Source organism: Triturus cristatus, chromosome 6 (genome assembly GCF_964204655.1).
Source record: "Triturus cristatus chromosome 6, aTriCri1.1, whole genome shotgun sequence".
NCBI classification, from domain to species: Eukaryota; Metazoa; Chordata; class Amphibia; order Caudata; family Salamandridae; genus Triturus; species Triturus cristatus.
Genome location: NC_140589.1, coordinates 233,843,850 through 233,867,580, shown reverse-complemented (window position 1 = coordinate 233,867,580; position 23,731 = coordinate 233,843,850). Strand labels below are relative to the sequence as shown.

The window sequence follows — 23,731 nt, the reverse complement described above, 5'->3', positions numbered from 1 at the left end:
ATACTAGAAGATGAAATAGGCAGGTTAATTATCATTAAAAAGCACCACACATATCCTCTAAAGTCCAAATTCCCCACTCACTCACACAGCACAAAAAGCAGATGCTAACTCTTGCTCAGCCCAGTATACTCTAAAGCACAAGCCTCAACTAACACCAAGTAGAACGCTTCATCACCTAATACGACACTCCACCGTCCATAGCACATACAGTATACAACATGGACAGGAGGACAAACAGCACATGATGTAACATGGCAAGATTCAGGGGAAGTTCCTTAATCTGCTAGAATATCTGCATTCCAAGCACTGTGATAGAAATCTGCCTTGTGAGCCTAACGTCTAAGAGGTTGGATAAGTTCCAGGACCACAAAAGGCGGATGAATTTTTACAGAATTCTATCGAGTGGTGTACTGATAGGGGACTGCCTAAGATATGCAGCAGTTGAAGGAATGCCATTACAAGTAATTTCACATTATTTGTCAGGCAGGACATTAATCAAGTTTTTAGATAGAATGTTCCACTTCATAAACACTGGGGCATCCATCGAAGGTTAATTTGAACACTGGTGCGACCCTAGTACTGCTCTAAGTGTTCTTTCCTTCTGTTGGGTACAGCTTGCTCATTTGTCTTGTTGGGAGTGCCTTGAGGTCCAATGATATGAATAATGCAGAATGTGGAAAGGTTCACTTGGGACTAACTACTAAAAATAATATGTCCTAAATACTTACCCATATGACTCTCAGTTTCCATGTCTTGATCAGACCTTTTTAACACCTGATATCCATTTTTCACATATGGGTTCCACTTGGATTAACCAGCATGCCTGGGAGCCCTGCCCAGAAACTGCCAACAGGTTGGTCCTACTTTACATTTTCTTCCTCTAAAAATGGTCTTGAAGTGAAATGGTGGAAACTCTGACTAGGCTTAACAACCAGCTTCCATCGGACGGCATACTGTCACTTGAGGTCCTTGGGTCCCAGTCAAACCTCTGGAAGACATGGACATTCTTTTGGCCATTCTACCATTTGCCTTGACATTCACCAGAACACATTTTGTATTTGTTTTCAATTAGACATTTACACTTTTTAGTCAATATCCGACTCTACTGCCTGCCTGATTTTGTCAACTAATCCGTTTACCGCTTTTGGCATTAGCAGCCAGTACACACCACACAATTCGGTTGGCAGGTTTTCTTGCCTCATATCACCCTCAACAATTTGGTTCTTAAATACGGCTCATTGGTTACGTTCTAAACAGATTTCATTGTGCCGCGTCAGGACTGCTAGGGCACCTGCCCAGGCTTGGCATTCAACTACCCATTGGGTTGTTTCATTTCGCAGGATTATTCGTGTCAGGCATAATTCATTATGTCCTGATGATGATCCCAATACTCTATGAAGGGATCGAAAAGTCATTGACAAACAGTTCCATGACTTCTAACACTGTTATATAATTAGATATGTGAGCATTGGTAGTTTCTGTCATATGTGACATGATCCTCCAGGCTTTGCATGACACAAGTGAATTTCCTGCATACCACATATCTGACTCCCCTGCGGCTTTGGCGGGCAGGCTAGCATCAGTCGTCTGCCTTACCCTGATCTAACGAGGAGAGAGACGATTTCTTCATGTAGTTTGGGCATGCATTCTGATTGAGCGAAACTGGACCTCGGTCTTCGACACCATGTCTCGGGTGCTGTAGTAGCCTATGGATTGCTCGCCCACATAGTGCTCCTCAGCTGGTTGGAAGACTTAGGAAGGGAGAGGTGTGACCAATACCATGTAGAATTTGATCGCCAAAGGGGACATAGCGCGGAGATCGAACTCGGCACTCCCGCCAGAGACCACAGCCTGGAATAAGGTCATAGACTGGTGTGCAAAGATGGGGAAACCAATCTACGCTGCAAGGGACTGTCCTTATAAACATCAAAAGGTCTGGGGAAATGGTGGAGCCTCTTCAGGCTACAAACCTCTCTCTGCTGACTGGGTCCAAGTATATGTTTGTTAACTTGCGACTGTCACGATTCCAAAGTATTGCTTGGTTCAGGGTTCACTTTGTGACAAAATCAATTCAAACCTATTATTTAAAAAAATAGTCCATTTAGAATATCGTGCCCAAAGACATACTTTGGTGTCCTGGCTTTAGGTCAGTTATGGTCAAAACACTCTCCCGGACTTTCTCTCCATATTCCATTCCAGTCCTGGTTTCTACATCACCACTGGTATGCACTATGGTCCATGTAGTTCCTTCTGCACTTAAGAGCGTGCCTAGAGGATGTCTTGCAGGTGGACCTCTGTTAAGATCACGGGTTTTTATGGCTATACCGAACCTTAGAGATACGCTTTCTGGACATCGCTCCCTGATACCTGCTCTGGTCCTGGATTTGCTATTTCCCTTCTTTTGTCTGCTAGTTTTCCTAGTATTTCCCGTTACCTGGTTAATTCCTCACACCTGGCTTTCTGACTGCACTTGAGGCCAGTGCTCAGCATTCTCAAAACCATCTTTCCTACAGAAATTGTGCAAACCTGTGCTTTCTTGCTGCTATAGGACTTGCTTCTACTTTTAGTATACATTATGCATTCTTTACTGTTTTACTGCAGATGTCTAGTCATGTCCTAGTGTGCAGATTCCTTGTCCTGCATTTGTGTTGTTTTTTCAGCATTCTTCCAGTTACGTTACTGCTGTTTGATAAAATCCAGTCCTGCTTTTCAAGAGCCTTGTTTCTGTACTCCGCTCCTCTTGCTTTCCTTCCTGTTTCCTCTCTTGTATGTATGTTAAAATCTTAGTTATTGTCACCAACGTGTGCCAGTAAGTTCTGAGGATTGGTGGCTCTTGCATAGAGATACGATATTTTTCTATAGGAATTACTGGATGTCTTCCAAGACTTTCTGAGATTAGCTGCTCCTTGCCTTATTTTTTAGATCATTCTCTGCTAGAGACAGATCCTTTATATCATTTTCCATGGAGAATACAAACTATTACTTATGGTAGTTTGTCTACAGTTCTGCTTTGTACTTTCATATTGTCTGTTGACTGTACTGTATTTGTGCTGAAATGCAAGTCTTCTGCAGGAATTATCCAATTCATGTCCAGATCATAGTCCATTTCAATATGTTCCAGTCTTGAGTTCTGTCCTGTCCTTCTCCTTCAAAGTTGCCAGGGATTATTTGTATATGCTACGTACCTCCTCTAAATGTCTTTGTCTCTGCAGAGAGCAAGCTCTTCCTGTTATTTAGTCTAGTTCCGATCCAAGCAAAGGATCTTGAGAAATTATATGGCTTTAGTCAAAATGGTCATACTTCCCTTGTTCAGCTTTATCTTTTCCAACATTATGACTAAGGTTCCACAATCTTACTTTGATGATTTTGATCAAATGCTAAGATACTTTGTATGGCAGGGCAAAAATCCTCTTACAAACCTAAAAGTACTATAATTACATATAGAAGAAGGAAGGTTGGCACTAACAAGAATTAAAATGTATTATTAAGTTGCTTTACTTGATTGGTTAACTCAAATGAATTTTACCCAAAATCTCTCCAGCTATGTTTTTCTTAATAGGATGCTCAGAGAAGTGGGGATCAAAGTGATGACGCGCTTGAAAATACCTACGCTTCCGAAGCATACCAGGTATAAGACACTCCATGGTCTAATCTTCAGATTTGATCAAATCTGGCAGAAGTATAAAGGTAGCTTGGATTCATTTATCTGCCCACTTAAAAAAAACTTCTAATTAGGTTTGCCATTAGATAAATTTGCCATATCTAGTTGTCCTCTGTTGGCCAATTGTGTGCAAGTAGGGTCTGTGATACCGTGGGACCAATTAGTTAAGAATTATCCACAGATAGCTCCCAACCTATTGTTTAGATACATCTAAATTAGAAGTTTTATTCGTGAGAGCTTCCATGACTGCCCTCAAGTAGCACAAAATAAAAGTAAGGAATTATTTTTATCCCATCTCAAGGGTATAGGTAATTGGTACAGCTTATTGCACTCCAAACTTGTGGAAGAGGCAATACCTCCCTTGCGAAGTGCTATTACTACTATAACCAACAGCAAAATCGATCAAAACCGCTGGGGTTTTTATAATAAGATTTATGGTAGAGGTATTCATGCTGCAAAATGTAAGAAGAATGTTTTTTTTTAGCAAGTGGATTTTGTATTATACGCCGAATCGGATTCATAAGATGTACCCTGCAGTCTCCGACAGTTGTTTTAGGTGTGCAACTACTAAGGCCAATTTGCTGCACACGTACTTCACCTGTTTGCATCTTTATCACTTTTGGGGCAGGTGTTTGGGTTCTTAAGCCAACAGCTTCAGATTAACCTACATCCAGACCAGTATGGGGCGCTATTTGGATTAATACCGCAATTTATGGATGTCACTACAAGGCAGCAGCAGTTAGTATTCATTGCCCTGCTGGTCATTAGATCATTGGTACTGCAAAACTAGAAATTCACTCGATGGTTTACCAAATTACAGCGGGTGAAGGTATTCAAGAGCTTGTATGTGGCCAGAATGGACTGTACACTAAAATGTTTTGAGATCTGGAGATATGTGCCCGACACAATAAACAAATTGTCGTATTTTGAAGGAATACGGTTTATGCATTATATATTCGGTTTTCTGTTTGATTTCATAATGAATTTGATGTGGGAAGGGACTGTAAATTAAGTCTAGTTTTTTTGCATTTTGTCCAGCCTTTTGTATTTATATGCAAGTAATCAATTGTTATTTACATGCTATGGCTCTTCTAATTAATAAAAAGAAAAAAATATTATATGGCAAGATAAACAATAGACAAAATCTCCACGGTTTGATAAGATGGTGGTATGACAGCAGCAAGGAACAAAGTGATAGAATCATTACTTTTTGAGCCCCAAGTGGTCTTTCTTGGGCTGAATTCATTAAACATGGTAGTCAACCTGACATCTGAGATAAGGTGGTATGTGGTGTACCCAATGGCAGGGAGGAACAAGTTACTTACCTTTGGTAACGATATATCTGTAAGATACATATATCAGTTATAGATTCCTTACCTTGCAATTACCCCAGGCATCAGACTGGATCCGGAGATTTTTTCTTTAGCAGTACCCCTGCGCGTCGGTAGGTGGCGTTGGTTGACTCCGCGTCCGTCGTTGGCATTGTGTCCGCCGGAATGACGTTGCAGTGACTACTTAGACGCCGCCCCTGCACGCTGACATCAGTTCTTTACACAACATTCCATACCAGAAGCGCACAGCCATGCAAGACACTGACCACTGGTGCTCAAAACTAGGACCCTGAAAGGGAGTCCCTTACTCTAGAAGTAAGTTCATAGAACGGGGAGGATGGGTGGGGCAGTAAGGAATCTATAACTAATATATGTCTCTTACAGATATATTGTTACCCAAGGTAAGTAACTTGTTCATCTGAAAGAGACTATTAGTTATAGATTCCTTACCTTAGAATAGATAACCCAGCAATACCAACCACGGAAGTGAATCTGCGAACCAAGTTCACACCCGAAAGTCCTAGAGAACTGAACAGCCAAAAAAGCTGCCTCTCCAGACTTAGCTGTCTAGGCAGTAGTGTTTCGTGAACGTGTGTAGGGATGCCCACGTGGCTGCCTGGCAGATGTCACCGAAGAGGACACTACGTCCCAAAGCAGTAATAGCTGCCGTCACCCTGGTGAAATGGGTGCACAGCCCTACCAGAGGCTCCTTTTTCGCCAGGGAATAACAGATTTTAATGGAAAGGACAACCCATCGAGAGATGGTACGTTTTTGCACAGCCCGACCTTTCTTGGCACCCACATAGCCAAAAAAGAGTTGATCATCCACCAGGAATCTTTTGTTGCGATCTAGATAAAATGATAACGTACGTTTTGGATCCAGACGGTGGAGTCTCTCTTTCTCCTATGTGGAAAAAGGTAACCACTTTGGGACCAAAAGAAGGTCGAGTTCGAAGGACAACCTTGTTTTGATAAACAGCAAGGAGTTTTAGAGGAACGAGTCTGAAGCTCACTCACCCTGAGAGCAGAGGTGATGGCAATCAGAAAAGCAGTCTTGAGAGTCAAGAGTCTGAGAGAACAATTATGTAAAGGCTCGAAAGGAGCACACATAAGGTACGTTAAAACCAGATTCAAGTCCCCCTGGGGCATTACGAAAGGAATAGGAGGAAAGAGGTGAGTAATTATTTAAATTAGGGGACTTGAAAAGAGAAGGCTGATCAGGAAGCTGAAGAAAGGCTGAAATGGGTGCCCAGAGCACTTTAAGGGAGCCCAGAGCAGAGCCCTGCTGGGCCAAAGAAAGAATTAAGAAGAGAACGTCTGAAAGGGGATCAGAAAGGGGATCAACAGCCTTTGCTGTGCACCATGCCACAAATTTGTTCCATCTACTGGCATATACCGTTTTAGTGGAGGGAAACCTGGCTGCCAAGATTACATTACAGACTTCGGGAGGAAGGTCGAAAGCCGTCAACTGTCGCCGCTCAATTTCCACGCAAGGAGGTGGAGGCTGGACAGGTTTAGGTGGAGGACCGTCCCCTGTTGCGGAGACAGAAGATCCTCCCGAAAAGGCAGCCTGATCGGAGGATCGATGGCCATATTCAAGAGCTCGGGATACCAGACTCTTTTTGTCCAATCCGGAGTCACAAGAATTATTAATTATTTATTTAGAAGTTTTATATAGCGCTAGCCACACCCGAGGGTATCGGAGCGCTTTACAACAAAAATAATGGTGAGATCAGTCAAAGAAAAACAATATAATACAATTGAGTCATGGCGAATCAACAGTTTGAGAATAAAATATAACATTCTTGTCAAAAAAACGCATTGTATGAGAGTCATGGCTAACTTGATTTGAGTGAGGACCTATTTCTGGAGGGGAGGTCTAGGTACCGATCGAATGGTGAGTGAGGTAGAAGTCTTGATGCTCAGGTGGCTGAGTGCTGCGGAGTGTAGGAGTTTGCGCTTGATGAGCGGCTATCCAATCGGAAGGGATCGGTTGAGGAAGAAGCCTTTGAGTTGTCTTTTGAAATTTACAAAGGAGGGCGTGGTCCTGATATGGACTGGGATGGAGTTCCAGATCTTTGGCGCATTTCCCGAGAAGGAACGAGATTCGGTTTTTTGTTTGTGAGTTCTCGGAGGGATGAGGAGTAGAGTGTTGCTACTTTTGAGGCTCCTTGTCTGGCTTGCTTTTTTGAGTTTTGTTGCCAGGTAGGCGGGTTTTCCGGTGTGTTGGGCTTTGTGCGTGAGACAGGCAGTTCTGAAGTTTGCACGCATTTCTATTGGGAGCCATTTTAGTTCTCTGAGCGCAGGCAAGATGTGTTCAAATTTCTTTACTCCTGTGACCATTCTGGCTGCTGCATTCAGAGTTGTTCTGAGGGGAGCCAGGTGGGATTTTGCTGCCCCTGTGAGGGTTGCGTTTCCATAGTCTAGTCTGGACAGCACTAGGGCTTGAGTAGCTTGTTTGAGGTCATTCAGAGGGATGAAGGGTTTTATTTTGTTGAGCAGTTTGAGGTTGAGGAAGGCATTCTTAGCAGAGTTTTTGATGTGTTTGGTCATGTCTAACTTTGGGTCCAGTACGATTCCTAGTGATTTAACTGAGTCGGCCGGGGTGAGAGTGCAGTTAAGAGCGTCCAAGGCTTTGAGCCATTCTATGACTTGGGGGTTCTGTTCCTTGTTGGAGATAAGGAGGATTTCTGTTTTATCTTGGTTGAGTTTCAAGTGATTGAGTGATAGCCAGTGTTGGACTTCTTTTAAAGTGTCATTTAGTCTTCGGATGTCGTCCATGGAAGAGGTTTCGAGGTAGATCTGGGTGTCATCCGCATAGAGGTGGAAGGGGAGGTTGGATTTTTTTAGTATGGCGGTGAGTGGTTCCATGTAGATGTTGAAGAGTTGTGGGGAGAGGACCGAACCTTGCGGCACCCCCCTGTTGACGGGGAGTAGGTCTGACAGGATGTTGTTGATTTTTATCTTTTGGGTACGCTTCTGTAGAAAGGAGGTGAACCACTGTAAGACCACCTCATCCGCTCCCACACTTTCTTGTATTACTTTAATGAGTAGTTTGTGGTCAACCGTGTCGAAGGCTGCTGATAGGTCTAAGAGTGTGAGTAGACCGCATTGGTCGTTGTCTAGAGAGTTGCGAATGTCATCTATGACGTTCAGGATTGCTGTCGCTGCGCTGCATCCTTTTCTAATACCCGATTGGTGAGGGTCTAGAAGGTTATTGCGGTCCATGTGTTGTGTAAGTTAGAGGAGAGCACATCTTTCCAGGGTTTTGGCAAAGAGAGGGAGGTTGGAGACGGGTCTGAAGTTGTTCAGATCGTTGGCGTCCGAACCCGGTTTCTTTAGTAGAGGTGTGACTTGATCGACTTTGAGACAGTCCGGCATGACTCCAGTTCTTAGGAAGCTATTTATAATCTTGGTCTATATTGGTGCTAGAGTGAGATTGATCTTTTTGGCCAGTTGGGACGGGATGGGGTCCGATACGCGAGTTGAGGGAGTCAAACTAGCCATCATTCTTGATATCTCAGCTTCCGAGATGGGGTTGAAAGATTTCCATTTGTTAGAGTCTTTCTGCAGCTCTAAGCTGTCTTCTTTCCGAGTTGATGTCGGTGCTGAACCAGGCTCTCGAAGGGGTGTTCCTGATTCTTTTCTTTTCCAAGGGAACTAATTGGTCCATGATGAATGTCATATTTGTGTTGTATTGTGAGGTGAGTTCTGTTGTGGAAAGGTTGTCAGTGTTACTGGGGATGAGTGTGCTTACCTTTTCTTCTAAGTCACTAATCAGAATTTGATTTAGGTTTCTCTTCCAGTGGGGGGGTTCTTGCATGCGTGGCAGGCATTGGGTAGTTTGGTTGATGTGGAATAGAATTAAGTGGTGGTCTGACCAGTCCACCGGCAGGATGTGGTTGATGGTGACTGTGTCTGCTTGGGCTATGATGGCATCCAAGGTCGATCCTCTGTTAGGTGTTTGTTCTGTACAATGTTGGGTAGGATTGGTGTTATGCAACAGTCCATTCAAGTTTTGGATCATCGAGTTGCTTTCCTCATTCCATTGTAGGTTAAGGTCACCAAGAATTATGCTATTAGAGTCCCGGAGTGCACAGTGAGTTATCAGGTCGGAGAGGTGTTCACCGAATGCAATGGTGTTGCCAGGTGGATGGTAGAGGAGATGGCATGGTAGAGTTTTGTTATCACTCAACTTAATATTGGCAGTTAGGCATTCAAATGAGTTGTAATTGAAGGAGTCAATTTCGGTTACAGAGATGCAGTTCTTGTGTATGATTGCAGTGCCCCCACCTCGTTTGATTTTTCTGTTTTTGTTAATGATTGAGAAGCTTGGGGGTACAATCATGTCCATGACTGGGGCAGAGAACTCATTGATCCATGTTTCAGTAATAAACATGATGTCTATGTCATGTTCAAGGATGCTTTCTGCCAGTACGGTAGCATGTTTTGTGGCCGGTCTGCAGTTAGTGAGCAGACATTTGATGTTGCTCTCCTTGTTATTAAGGGGGGCCATGGGAATAGAAGAGAGGGAAGCAGGTGGTCTTGGCGATCTGGGAGGGGAGCGTCCTCTACCGAATCTGGTGATAACCTGGATCTTGGAGTTAGGCGTGCTAGTAGGGGATATTTTATATGAGGTGGCAAGTTCGATCACCTCTCTTGTGGGCATAGCTGTTTTTGGTCTATTAGGTCTCTGTGATTGGTTTGCGAGGGGCGTTGTTTTCCAGTTGTGCCATTGAGCCTTTAGAGGTCTAGGGTGATTTGTGTTGTTATTGTTGGGTGTGGGAGTTGCTGAGAATTCCAGAGTGAGGTGAGGCGAATTGTGATTTCGTTGATTCCTACGATTACCTTTTCAAGCTGGCTTTCCAGTAGGGCGGGTCGCTGATTTGTCTCCCATGAGTGTGGGGTGAGGGCTTCGGGGTGCTGGCTGTCAAGGGGGGTGTAGTCCAGGGAAGAGGGGAGGTTGGAATTGGGATAAGGGCTTTTGATGGTAGTGTTGCCAGGGTTATTCCTGTGTGTGGCCTTGGACCTGTGGTGGGGAGGGTCACGTTGTGTTTCGGGTGGTCGCCTCTGGCTCGTGGGTAGAGTGAGCGAGATAGGAATCCCTGACTGAGGATGCGTTTTGGTAGTTGCTAATGGGGGAGAGCAGTTTGGATGGGGAGTGGGTAGGTGACGGTCAGGGGGTTGTAGGGTCTCGTCTGGGGGGTGCCACTGTTTGGTGTTGGTAGGTAGGTGTGCTTTGCACGTTTCAGGGGGTGATGGTGAGCGTGGTTGTTGCTCGGGGGAGTGGTTGGCGTTAATGGTGTAGTTGCTTGGGTGAGTGTCGTGGGTGATTGAGGGCGTTTCGTAACGAGGGGAAGAGGAGGTCAAAAGCATCTAGGTTATCGTTGTTGGCTTGGATCATGACTGTGCCATTAGTGTAGATGGTCACAGAGGTGTTGCCACTACGCACGGGGTGGTTAGGGATTGAGATCGTTAGTTTGGAGCTGTATGGAGTATTAGCTGTTTTGGATATGTGGAGGTGTGTTCTCAGAATGGTATTCCAGGTTGTGGGGGTTTTGGTGTGGAAAATAAGATCCATTTTCATCTGGCCTTTAGAGGTGCAGTGGTATATGTCTGCGAATAGTGTGTCCAAGTGTTGTGTGATGTGTCTATGTTTGAAGTTTCTTTTCGCTTTTAGTGATAGGTTGGGGGGGGAAGATGATGGAGAAGGAGTTGTGGCCATGTGGTTTCATGTAGTGTGGGAGGGAGGGGTCATGGGAGGTTGCGGTGGCTGGCGCCATTAGGACTCTGCTGCGATGGGGGAGGAGGGGTCCGGGGGGGTAGGAACCCGGAGCCTCAGTTAGTCAATTGGTTTGAGTGGGCTGGAACTGTGGTTGTGGTGGCTGGCGCCATTAGGTCTCTCTGCGACAGGGGGGGGGGGGAGGGGGGGGGGGGGACAGGGTTCCGGATCTTCAGTCAGCCCATTGATTAGAGTGGGCTGGGACTGTCTTGGGTCCGGTCGCACTTGATCTTCTTTAGCACTCTGGGCAGAAGTGGTATAGGCGGAAAGACGAATAGAAGACCTCAACTCCACTCGCGACGGAAAGCATCGCCAAGCGAGTACCGACTTGGAAATTGCAACGTGCAGAACTGCTGACATTGCGTGTTCTCTTCGGTGGCGAACAGTTCTAACCAAGGCTCTCCCCACTGCTGAAAGAGACCTTGCACCACCTCCGAGTGAAGACGCCATTTGTGATCCATCAAGTACCGGCAGCGGAGTTTGTCCGCCCTGGCGTTCAGTGAACCTGCCAGGTGTTGAAGCACCAGGAACATGCCCTGATGTTCCAGCCATGTACAGAGGCAAAGGGCCTCCTGACATAGGGTCTACGACCCCAACACTTCCTGTTTGTTGCAGTACCACATGGCGGTGGTGTTGTCCGTGAACACCTGCACCACTCTTCATTTGACAGAAGGAAGGAATGCTTTCAGTACGAGACGATTCGCCCGGAGCTCCAGAAGGTTGATGTGGAGCCCGGACTCCGCCGGATACCAGAGGCCTCTGATCTCCGCCTCTCCCATGTGGCCGCCCCATCCCAGAAGGGACGCATCCGTCACTACTGTGAAGTCTCACTGGGGAAGGATCTGCCGTTGACCCAATCCTGGTTCGTTAGCCACCACTGCAATTGGTGTGCAGTGCCCTCCAAGATCTGGACTACATCGGAAAGTTTCCTCTGATGCTGCGCCCACTGGAACTTCAGGTCCCACTGTAGAGCCCGCATGAGACACCTGGCATGGTCTACCTGCAGGAGGCCATGAGGCCCAGCAGCCTCAGGGTCATTCTCACCAAAATCCAGGATAGAGGTTGAGACATCAGTATCATAACCCGAATATCCCGGACTCGCTGCTTGGGAGGATAGGGCAGAAACTGTGCTGTATCCAGAACTGCTCCGATAAAAAGGAGCTTCTAAAAGGGAATCAGGTGTGACTTCGGCACGTTGATAGTGAACCCCAGCGAATGCAGGCAGTCCGCCGTAGTCTGGAGGTGGGAGACGACAGCCTGGGGCGAGCCCGCCTTCAACAACCAGTCGTCGAGATAGGGGAAGACTGGAACCTCTAATTTGCGCAGGTGAGCTGCGACCGCCACCATCACTTTCGTGAACACCCGAGGGGCGCTGATAAGGCCAAAGGGGAGCATGGTAAGCTGAAAATGCTCGTGGTCTACCGTGAACCGTGGGTAACAGCGGTGGGCAGGTAGGACGGAGATGTGAAAATAGGCATCCTGCAAGTCCAACGCTACCATCCAGTCTCCAGGGTCGAGGGCAGACAGGACCTGAGCTAACGTCAACATTTTGAACTCCTCACTCCGGAGGATGCGGTTGACATGCCTGAGATCCAAGATAGGATGCAGGCCTCTATCCTTCTTGGGCAGCAGGAAGTAGTGGGAATAGCAACCACGACGTACTTCTGTAATAGGGACTCACTCAATGGCTTCCTTGGCCATGAGAGCCATAACTATCTGACGGAGAAGAGCCAAGTAATCCTCTGACATGCGATGGAGTGTTGGCGGCATGGAGGGAGGGGTAGACTTGAAGGGGAGCGAGTAGCCCCTTTGGACTATCTGCAAAACCCACCTGTCCGATGCGATGTTGTGCCAGTAGGTGAGGTGATAGCGGATCCTGCTGCCCTCAGCAACTGGTGGCCCTGAAAGGTCGGACTTGGAAGGATTAGAGGCTGCTGCAGAGGGGGCACTGGTGGACTGGCTCACCCGCTGGCCCCCAGACCCACGGTGTTGGATCCCACTTCCCTGGCCGAGCAGAGGCTGGGTAGCCTGTGGCCCTGGGCGGAACGTGGTGGGGCACCCCTTCCGTAGCCACAAAAGGGGCGAAAGGCAGACTGTGCAGGACGAGAGGTGGTAGTGAGGCCCAAGGATCTGGCCGTAGCTCTAGAGTCTTTAAAGCGCTTGAGCGCGCTGTCTCCCTTGTCGCCAAACAGGCGACGGCCATTAAAGGGCATGTCCAAAAGGGTTGATTGGAAATCCCCAGAAAAGCCAGTGGATCTCAGCCAGGCGTAGCGTCTTAGAGCTACTGATGTAGAAATTGTTCTAGCCAGCAATTCGGCGGTTTCCAGCTCACAACGGATGGCGAACTTTGCTGCATCTTTCCTTTCTGCGACCGCACAGGAGTGTGTGACCTGGGACTCCTCAGGGCACTGCGGCAGCACTTGCGCAACCTTATCCCATACAGAGTGGGTGTAGCGGTCCAAGAGACATGCAGTGTTCATCGACCGCAGGCCTAAGCTGGCGGAAGAAAACAATCTTCTTCCCTAGATGGTCCAGCTTCTTGGATTCCCTATCTGGGGGAGCAGAAGGGAACGTGCCTTTAGATGTTGAAGCTTGGACCACCAAGCTCTCAGGGGTAGGGTGTTGGGAGAAGAAAATGGGGTTGGCCGGGGCCGGGCGGTGGCGTTGGGCAATCATCCTATCCACAGGATTCCCTGTGCTAGGCCTGGGCCAGGTGTCCGTGAGGGCCTCATTGAACGGCAGCAGGGGCTCCGAAGAGGCCGCTGCCAGCTGAAGCACCTCAGTCAGGAGGTTAGACCTGACTTTCACCTTAGGATGCTCAAGGCCCAAAGCCTCAGCCGCCCTACGCAACACCACAGTGTAAGAGGCTCCCTCCTCCGTGGCCACGGTAGGGGGGAAAGCATGCCAAGGTCTGAGGAGGTATCCAGACCACTGGCTTCCCCCAACTCCTCACTCCAGTCCGGCTCATCGAGCTGATCTGACAAAGGGTCAACAGACCCCTCACAGTCCTCCTCACCTTCCTCTGGCTGCCACTCAGGGAAATAGGAAACACCAGGGGAGAACAGTGGAACAAAAGTACTGGTCAACAGCAAGGGGGAGGCCAGGGTCGACGCCAGTCAGGGACACAACCAGCGTCGGAAGCGGCGGAGGCGTCGTCAGAGGTATCGGTGCCGGAGGAGGTGTCGTTAGGTCGACCGGCACCGAGCCGGATCCAGGCCTGGACCCTTGGAGGCCCTGTGGCGCCGGAGCTGCCAGCATCGAAGGCCTAGAGCCCCCAACTGAGTCCGCGGGGAGCCGAAGGCACGCCCGCAAAGTCGGGCTGCCCAAAGAGGGAGTGGAGAGCTTTGTAAAACTGACGCAGCTGGTATGGGGATGCTCCGACTCCCGGGAAGGGAGGGAAGCTGGGAGCCGTCCCAGTGGGCTTCGCAGGCTGACCCGAAGGACAACGACCTTCCGCATCCCTCCTTCTTTATGTGCTTCGACTTACCAGAAGACTTCGACGAAGAGTGAAGGTGGTGGCTCCGCGACCGGTCCCGTGATCTCCCTCTCGACCGTGACATTGAGCGGCACGGAGCTGACTGCCGGGCCTCCAGAAACTTTCAGGACCGCTCCCACAAAGACTTCAGGTTCATGGCTTGACAGTCAGAGCACGAATTCAAGGTCGTGGTCGCGCTCCAGGCACGAAGTGTGGGCCAGTGACTGACAAAAGCTTGTGACAGGAGAAACAAGGCTTGAAGCTGGTCCGTCGATTTGACATCCCTTCGTGCACCAGGAGTCGAACAACACGAAAAGAGAAGTCGACAAAAGTCGAAAAATTACTATGGGTACCGCTCTCTCCGGATCTGCGCTGGAAAAAGAAAGAACTGACGTCAGCGCGCAGGGGCAGCGTCCAAGTATACAGCGCGACGTCATTCTGGCAAACACGGCGCCAACGACGGTGTGGAGTTGACCAACAGCACTTACGGGCGCGCAGGGGAACTGCTAAAGAAAAAATCTCTGGATCCAGTCTGATGCTTGGGGGTAATTCTAAGGTAAAGAATCTATAACTAATAGTCTGTTTCAGATAGAACTGTCAACAAGGGGGGTTGGTTCATCTGTTACCAACATCCTGTATATTAAAATCTTAGTCTTTGCTCACTAATAATAATAAAGAATATGGGAATGTTCAGAAACATAAAAGTTGAAATGCATTACATTTCTCCTCCCCAGAAAGATATAGAAACTATTCTTAGAATCAATTGCAGGGACTTTCTAGAGACAATAACTTTTTTTAGCATCCTGAGGCAGGGTTCAGCTTTGCAAAAGAAACTATCAGTAATCGCCTTTATGTTAGACGTCCACAGAATCAAGACCAATGGTGACCAATGGTGACGGCGTGGCATTTATTCAAAGCATGCATAAGCATTCATTCATGGCAATGATGGCTGTGTCTAACTGAACTTGAGCGAGATTCAAGTCTTAAATGCCCACTTTCAAATACCATCTTAATAATTACAGCCTGTAAGAGGGATGACTGATTCACAGCAGTGTCAAGTCGAAACAACCAATACAGTGCTAAATGCCTGGGGACTCTAATGTAACTGGCCATCACCCCTGCAGAAACTGCAAAATCTTTGAACTTGGGACCAGATGGCATATGGCAAATCAGAAAATACACAAACTGTAATTCCTGCAATGTTATTTACTTAATCACTTGAACTTGCGATCTCCAACATATCGGCATGACCAGTCACAAAGCCAAAATCCGGATTTGCGAGCATAGGAGTAACATCCGCTGTAAACGCAACAATACGAAGTTGACTGAACATTTCCTAAGAGCTGGACACGCAACAAATGACATAAGATGGGTCGTTATCGAACAGCTGGAGCAGGACTCAACCAATCTACAGAGTCACCCTCTAGAAAAAGAGCAGCGGTGGGTATAGCGTTTATTAACACACAAAAACAGACTAAATGATAATATCCCTTGGAATTCATTAAACAGACTAACTTATTATACAGACCTTAACTGAAAGACACAAAACATGGCACCGTAATATATGATTTAATGACCTAATAACTCGGTATAATATAGTGGCGAACCAGACAAGAGCCCATCACTTACGTACTGTTTCACCAATTACTACATAGAAAAACATTTTACCTGAATATCACTATACTGAGAGTCCAATCCTATCACAAAGTGCATACCATTTTGTATACAAAAATGCAAATACCACTCTCTTCTGATGGTCAACTGATAGTGAGCATATACTAATATTCAAAACTTACTAGTAATCGGACTGATCGGCACTTGTGATCAGTTACTAATGAGAGGGATGGCGCTGTTATTTAGGCCACGGTAATTAAAAGATCCCTATGATACGTACAAACAGGAATCAATACCTTTTACCTGCTTGCATGGCATGTCACATATCAATAGTCATAATTATGGGTATGCCCTAATACAAATTGCCATTTCATGAGTGTAATATTCTAAAACAAGCTGCATATCCGATGCGACGGTCCACTCGTTCTATACAAATACACACTTCCGGTGCGCAATATCTATGTATGTAGAATACCCAGTGAGACGATCTAGTAGTTCCGCTCACTTCATGTTCCTGTAATCACGTCCTGACACACGGCCACGCCCCCATCTAATGCCGGGAACCATTGAAAGGACCGCAACTACCGTCCAAGGTCACCTACAGGATCCTGAGACGACTGTAATAGATAGGATCGGTGGGCGGTCAACCTTGATGAAGTAAGTGCTCTTCCAACTTAAATCCAGGCCAACCGTGACATCGCCCGGCCATAATTCCTCCGTTATACTGTGGGTCTGCTAAATCTAAACTCTAAAATGCCTTATTTGTTTCACCAGTGGTTCACTATAGGAGTCCGCCCCCTTACAGGAACCATTAAGGCTATGCATTCAATGTAGCTAAAGTAGGAATCTGTGGGCATTTCTCATCCACTTTATACTGCTTCTTCTATGACACAATGAGCAATGTTATTTGCATGCCTTTTACAGCACGCACACATTAACATGAAAACGTAATTCGTTTTATGACCTAATATGCCGGCTACTTTCGAAAGGTAACAGTTACCTAGAATACTATTTATTGTATAAATAAAAGCCCCCACATGATTACGAATATTCACTACAAGACATGCATGCCAGCATCATTCACAAATGCACAAACTTGCATACACCTTGTGTATGTTGCATGTCTAGGCGTGAATGAATGTATATATTGAATCCTTTTAAATCGACTCACGGAGTGCACTTGAATACGGAAGGAAGCACAGACGAAAGGATCAAAAAGCTAGACATGAGTCACAGTCAAGCTGCTCTACATGGTGTGTATGTCCTTTATGTTGTATTTTGTTTTTAAGGTTTTACCGGCCAGTGGGTCCGTATGTACGGCTACAATACAGCTTGCACAGCACACCTTAGAGCGTGTACTGGTTAAAAAATTCAGGTGGCTTCCTTTTTGCCACATCACATTTCACTTCACATAGTCCTGAAGAAAGCCTCATAATAATTTTTGATAAGGCTGAAACATGTCGACCAACACTTAAAGGGATAACGAAGACCATTCTTTACCTTCATATTATCCCGTACTGTTTGTGTATCCCAGGACCCCAGGAATAATACTTTTTCAGCAGGGGATCCCAGAGACATTTTTAATATCACCACTTTGATCACACTTCACATATAAAATCAAAAACCCGCTCCGCTGTAATACAGGCGTTGTAGCACAGCTGGGTTGCATTCGGCAGCCCAGCTGGGAACCCAATGATGAAGCATACCACCAACTAGGTTGGTGGGTGAGGATTCTTCTTAAAAACCAATAGGTTTTTTTCTGCATTCCAACACTCGAAATTGAGTCATCCTGGCACGAGGATTCATTAAGTGGGTTCGTCCACGTTGTTCTAGAGTAATAATTAGGGGAAAAGGACATCCCCCATTGTCCTTCCTCGCTCTCTTTTTGTTACTTTCAGATGTAAATGCTCTCACAATCAGGTAAGCCAAAGGCTGAAGTGGTCTGACCCTGTGTCCCCTGTTGTAGGCAGGCAGCAGCAAAATTTTAAAAACACTCCAGCAGACCAATAGATGAAGAAGGCAGACTGAAAGTGTTATGTTCAGGGTCCCGACCACTGCACACTTCCTGGCCCCATCAGCGGAGGTCGGCTTATGGAAACGGACCGTCGTCCTTTTCCGCGAGATGCGTGACAAATGGAAGGCTACCGCTGGAGCTAGGAAACTACAGCTCCCAGCGGCCTGTGCACCCGAAGACGCGCGCGCACCGGAAGTGACGCGGCGCGAGGTCCGGGCGGCTTCGTAAGCCGGAGCCGGAGAGGAAATTCCCGCAGATTATTCCGGATCGCAGGAGAGAACCTTGTGGGGGAATCCAACTGCCGTGATTCCAGGGTGTGGTAAGGGTGTCGGTGACACCGCCAAGACTCACTTGCTTACGCTAGCGTTTCCTTCGTTAGCGACCTCTTTGACTCCCAGCGCCCAGCTGCCATGTGTGTGTTTCCTATGGATTGGTTATATCTTTGCTGATTTTGTGCGTGGTGTACACGTAATTGGGTGACATTATCAGGTGGTATATTGTTCATACCACATTGTGGATTCTTGAGACAGGACTGTTTCTTCATTATAAGTTCGTTACCAGTACAATGCCAGCTGCTTCATATGATGCCAACATAATCATGTGTGATAAGTGTGTGTTTGTCTCGTCTTCTAGCCGGGGTTTGTAGAGTGGTCGCTAGGCTGCAGCATAAAACCATCTTCCCCTGTGAAGTCTACGCACACACCTTTTCGGGTGGGTAACTGTGACACGTCCCAGCAGAGTGTATGTTATCATATTCTGTGGAATAGTGTTTATATGTTTGTTCGTTTATCTACAGTTCTACAGGCTGAGCATTACGTACAGACTTCTACACCGTAGAAAAACTAGGTGGCCCAGAAGAGGCTTTGACGAATTATTAATCGCCCTTCTTCTGGAAACTGCCAGAACTGGTTCTTTTGTTTTACAGGTAGACCTGATAGTTTAAGGTGGAAAAACAAGCTTGCCATAAAGTGTGTGCATCAGTGTAGTGTCTTAACCAACTTTTCTCTTCACAGGTCTCCCTCCCCGCTGTTCCCTTCCTTTCCTTCCCCCAATTGATCCCTTTAAGCTTCCGTGCCTTTACGGCAACTCGGAATTGAGGTTGTCAATAGGTGGACCTCATTGAGCAACAAACCGATCCTGAGAGGCCTCCGAGGGACCCTGACAGAAAGACCCATATGTAAATATGTAAAATATTTAAATTTTTATTACAAATAAAAGTTCTTAGCTAACGCCACACCTATCAAGCACTGGCAAAGCCAATAAGCCTGTACGTGGTCCCCCGGTCTTTTGGCTTTGTCGATGCATGTTTTGTTGTGTAATGTTTTTTGTAAAATGTCACTCTGGGGAAGCTACAGCCCCCATATCAATGAGAACAAAAAACATTAGCTAAAAGCAAAGCATTTTTATAGTCTCAAAAGCACACAATCCAATTGTAGTCCCTGGCATTTAAAGGAATGTGTGTGGATGTGCTCCTTATAAAAGGTCATTATGCCATCACTCACAGTGAAGTTGGTCAATGGCTGAAGTAGCTGACCCATTGCCCCATGCAGTGTGCTATAGCGGGAAGAAGAAAAATGTGAAAGATTGCACGACAGACCAATGGATGAAGAAGAATGGCTAAAGACTCCTAATAAGTAAGCATATAATACATATAATTTAAGTAAAATCAGTGTTTTGACAAATGTCAAAGTTTCTGTAAATCGTTTCTTCAGAAAATAAATGTAATAAAGAAGTTCAATTCACTGCATTTAACTACCCTTCCTATCAATATGTCGTATAAAATTCTCTCCCAAAAAAAAAAAAAGTAAAATCAACCTTTTGGTTAAAAAATATACACAAGTGTATTTTTTTCAAATATTTTATCTATCTTGTAAAAGAAGAAGTCTGAAAGCATGACACCATGTTTCAAGGAAAAAATATGCTATTGCCGAGCTTGGCAAGCGAATAAACATCAACAGACGATACATTACAGGCAACAAGTCACACATCACAAAAAACATAAGAACTGACATAATGGCGTTTTTCATACCTTAATGCTTCTTCTTCCTGTTTTCTTTTCTGCGCAAGTTCGCTTCTTTTTCTTTCCCCCACCTCGTTTGATTTTTCTGTTTTTATTAATGATTGAGAAGCTTGGGGGTACAATCATGTCCATGAAAGGGGCAGAGAACTCATTGATCAATGTTTCAGTAATAAACATGATGTCTATGTCATGTTCAAGGATGCTTTCTGCCAGTTCGGTAGCATGTTTTGTGGCCGGTCTGCAGTTAGTGAGTAGACATTTGATGTTGCTCTCCTTGTTATTAAGGGGGGCCATGGGAATAGAAGAGAGGGAAGCAGGTGGTCTTGGCGATCTGGGAGGGGAGCGTCCTCTACCGAATCTGGTGATAACCTGGATCTTGGAGTTAGGCGTGCTAGTAGGGGATATTTTATATGAGGTGGCAAGTTCTATCGCCTCTCTTGTGGGCATAGCTGTTTTTGTTCGATTAGGTCTCTGTGATTGGTTTGCGAGGGGCGTTGTTTTCCAGTTGTGCCATTGAGCCTTTAGAGGTCTAGGGTGATTCGTGTTGTTATTGTTGGGTGTGGGAGTTGCTGAGAATTCCAGAGTGAGGTGAGGCGAATTGTGATTTCGTTGATTCCTACGATTACCTTTTCAAGCTGGCTTTCCAGTAGGGCGGGTCGCTGATTTGTCTCCCATGAGTGTGGGGTGAGGGCTTCGGGGTGCTGGCTTTCAAGGGGGGTGTTGTCCAGGGAAGAGGGGAGGTTGGAATTGGGATAAGGGCTTTTGATGGTAATGTTGCCAGGGTTATGCCTGTGTGTGGCCTTGGACCTGTGGTGGGGAGGGTCATGTTGTGTTTCGGGTGGTCGCCTCTGGCTCGTGGGTAGAGTGAGTGAGATAGAAATCCCTGACTGAGGATGCGTTTTGGTAGTTGCTAGTGGGGGAGAGCAGTTTGGATGGGGAGTGGGTAGGTGACCGTCAAGGGGTTGTAGGGTCTCGTCTGGGGGGTGCCACTGTTTGGTGTTGGTAGGTAGGTGTGCTTTGCACGTTTCAGGGGGTGATGGTGAGCGTGGTTGTTGCTCGGGGGAGTGGTTGGCGTTAATGGTGTAGTTGCTTGGGTGAGTGTCGTGGGTGATTGAGGGCGTTTCCTAACGAGGGGAAGAGGAGGTCAAAAGCATCTAGGTTATCGTTGTTGGCTTGGATCATGACTGTGCCATTAGTGTAGATGGTCACAGAGGTGTTGCCACTACGCACGGGGTGGTTAGGGAATGAGATCATTAGTTTGGAGCTGTATGGAGTATTAGCTGTTTTGGATATGTGGAGGTGTGTTCTCAGAATGGTATTCCAGGTTGTGGGGGTTTTGGTGTGGAAAATAAGATCCATTTTCATCTGGCCTTTAGAGGTGCAGTGGTATATGTCTGCGAACAGTGTGTCCAAGTGTTGTCTGATGTGTCTATGTTTGAAGTTTCTTTTCGCTTTTAGTGATAGGTTGGGGGGGGGGGGGGATGATGGAGAAGGAGTTGTGGCCATGTGGTTTCATGTAGTGTGGGAGGGAGGGGTCATGGGAGGTTGCGGTGGCTGGCGCCATTAGAACTCTGCTGCGATGGGGGAGGGGGGGTCCGGGGGGGTAGGAACCCGGAGCCTCAGTTAGTCAATTGGTTTGAGTGGGCTGGAACTGTGGTTGTGGTGACTGGCGCCATTAGGTCTCTCTGCGACGGGGGGGGGGTGGGGGTTGGGGGGGTGAGGGGGGGGTTGGGTTCCGGATCTTCAGTTAGCCCATTGGTTAGAGTGGGCTGGGACTGTCTTGGGTCCGGTCGCACTTGATCTTCTTTAGCACTCTGGGCAGAAGTGGTATAGGCGGAAAGACGAATAGAAGACCTCAACTCCCCTCGCGACGGAAAGCGTCGCCAAGCGAGTACCGACTTGGAAATTGCAACGTGCAGAACTGCTGACATTGCGTGTTCTCTTCGGTGGCGAACAGTTCTAACCAAGGCTCTCCCCACTGCTGAAAGAGACCTTGCACCACCTCCGAGTGAAGACGGCATTTGTGATCCATCAAGTACCGCAAGCGGAGTTTGTCCGCCCTGGCGTTCAGTGAACCTGCCAGGTGTTGAAGCACCAGGAACATGCCCTGATGTTCCAGCCATGTACAGAGGCAAAGGGCCTCCTGACATAGGGTCTACGACCCCAACACTTCCTGTTTGTTGCAGTACCACATGGCGGTGGTGTTGTCCGTGAACACCTGCACCACTCTTCATTTGACAGAAGGAAGGCATGCTTTCAGTGCGAGACGATTCGCCCGGAGCTCCAGAAGGTTGATGTGGAGCCCGGACTCCGCCGGATACCAGAGGCCTCTGATCTCCGCCTCTCCCATGTCGCCGCCCCATCCCAGAAGGGACGCATCTGTCACTACTGTGAAGTCTCACTGGGGAAGGATCTGCCGTTGACCCAATCCTGGTTCGTTAGCCACCACTGCAATTGGTGTGCAGTGCCCTTCAAGATCTGGACTACATTGGAAAGTTTCCTCTGATGCTGCGCCCACTGGAACTTCAGGTCCCACTGTAGAGCCCGCATGAGACACCTGGCATGGTCTACCTGCAGGAGGCCATGAGGCCCAGCAGCCTCAGGGTCATTCTCACCAAAATCCAGGATAGAGGTTGAGACATCAGTATCATAGCCCGAATATCCCGGACTCGCTGCTTGGGAGGATAGGGCAGAAACTGTGCTGTATCCAGAACTGCTCCGATAAAAAGGAGCTTCTAAAAGGGAATCAGGTGTGACTTCGGCACGTTGATAGTGAACCCCAGCGAATGCAGGCAGTCCGCCGTAGTCTGGAGGTGGGAGACGACAGCCTGGGGCGAGCCCGCCTTCAACAACCAGTCGTCGAGATAGGGGAAGACTGGAACCTCTAATTTGCGCAGGTGAGCTGCGACCGCCGCCATCACTTTCGTGAACACCCGAGGGGCGCTGATAAGGCCAAAGGGGAGCATGGTAAGCTGAAAATGCTCGTGGTCTACCGTGAACCGTGGGTAACAGCGGTGGGCAGGTAGGACGGAGATGTGAAAATAGGCATCCTGCAAGTCCAACGCTACCATCCAGTCTCCAGGGTCGAGGGCAGACAGGACCTGAGCTAACGTCAACATTTTGAACTCCTCACTCCGGAGGAAGCGGTTGACATGCCTGAGATCCAAGATAGGATGCAGGCCTCTGTCCTTCTTGGGCAGCAGGAAGTAGTGGGAATAGCAACCACGACGTACTTCTGTAATAGGGACTCACTCAATGGCTTCCTTGGCCAAGAGAGCCATAACTATCTGACGGAGAAGAGCCAAGTAATCCTCTGACATGCGATGGAGTGTTGGCGGCATGGAGGGAGGGGTAGACTTGAAGGGGAGGGAGTAGCCCCTTTGGACTATCTGCAAAACCCACCTGTCCGATGCGATGTTGTGCCAGTAGGGGAGGTGATAGCGGATCCTGCTGCCCTCAGCAACTGGTGGCCCTGAAAGGTCGGACTTGGAAGGATTAGAGGCTGCTGCAGAGGGGGCACTGGTGGACTGGCTCACCCGCTGGCCCCCAGACCCACGGTGTTGGATCCCACTTCCCTGGCCGAGCAGAGGCTGGGTAGCCTGTGGCCCTGGGCGGAACGTGGTGGGGCACCCCTTCCGTAGCCACAAAAGGGGCGAAAGGCAGACTGTGCAGGACGAGAGGTGGTAGTGAGGCCCAAGGATCTGGCCGTAGCTCTAGAGTCTTTGAAGTGCTTGAGCGCGCTGTCTCCCTTGTCGCCAAACAGGCGACGGCCATTAAAGGGCATGTCCAAAAGGGTTGATTGGAAATCCCCAGAAAAGCCAGTGGATCTCAGCC

General features: G+C 47.5%; 1 protein-coding gene across 2 annotated transcripts in view; it reads right to left on the bottom strand.

Moving 5' to 3' along the window:
* The window catches only part of ITSN2 (intersectin 2), a 1,173,023-nt gene that overhangs the window by 467,208 nt on the left and 682,084 nt on the right, over positions 1–23,731 (bottom strand). The window lies entirely within an intron of this gene.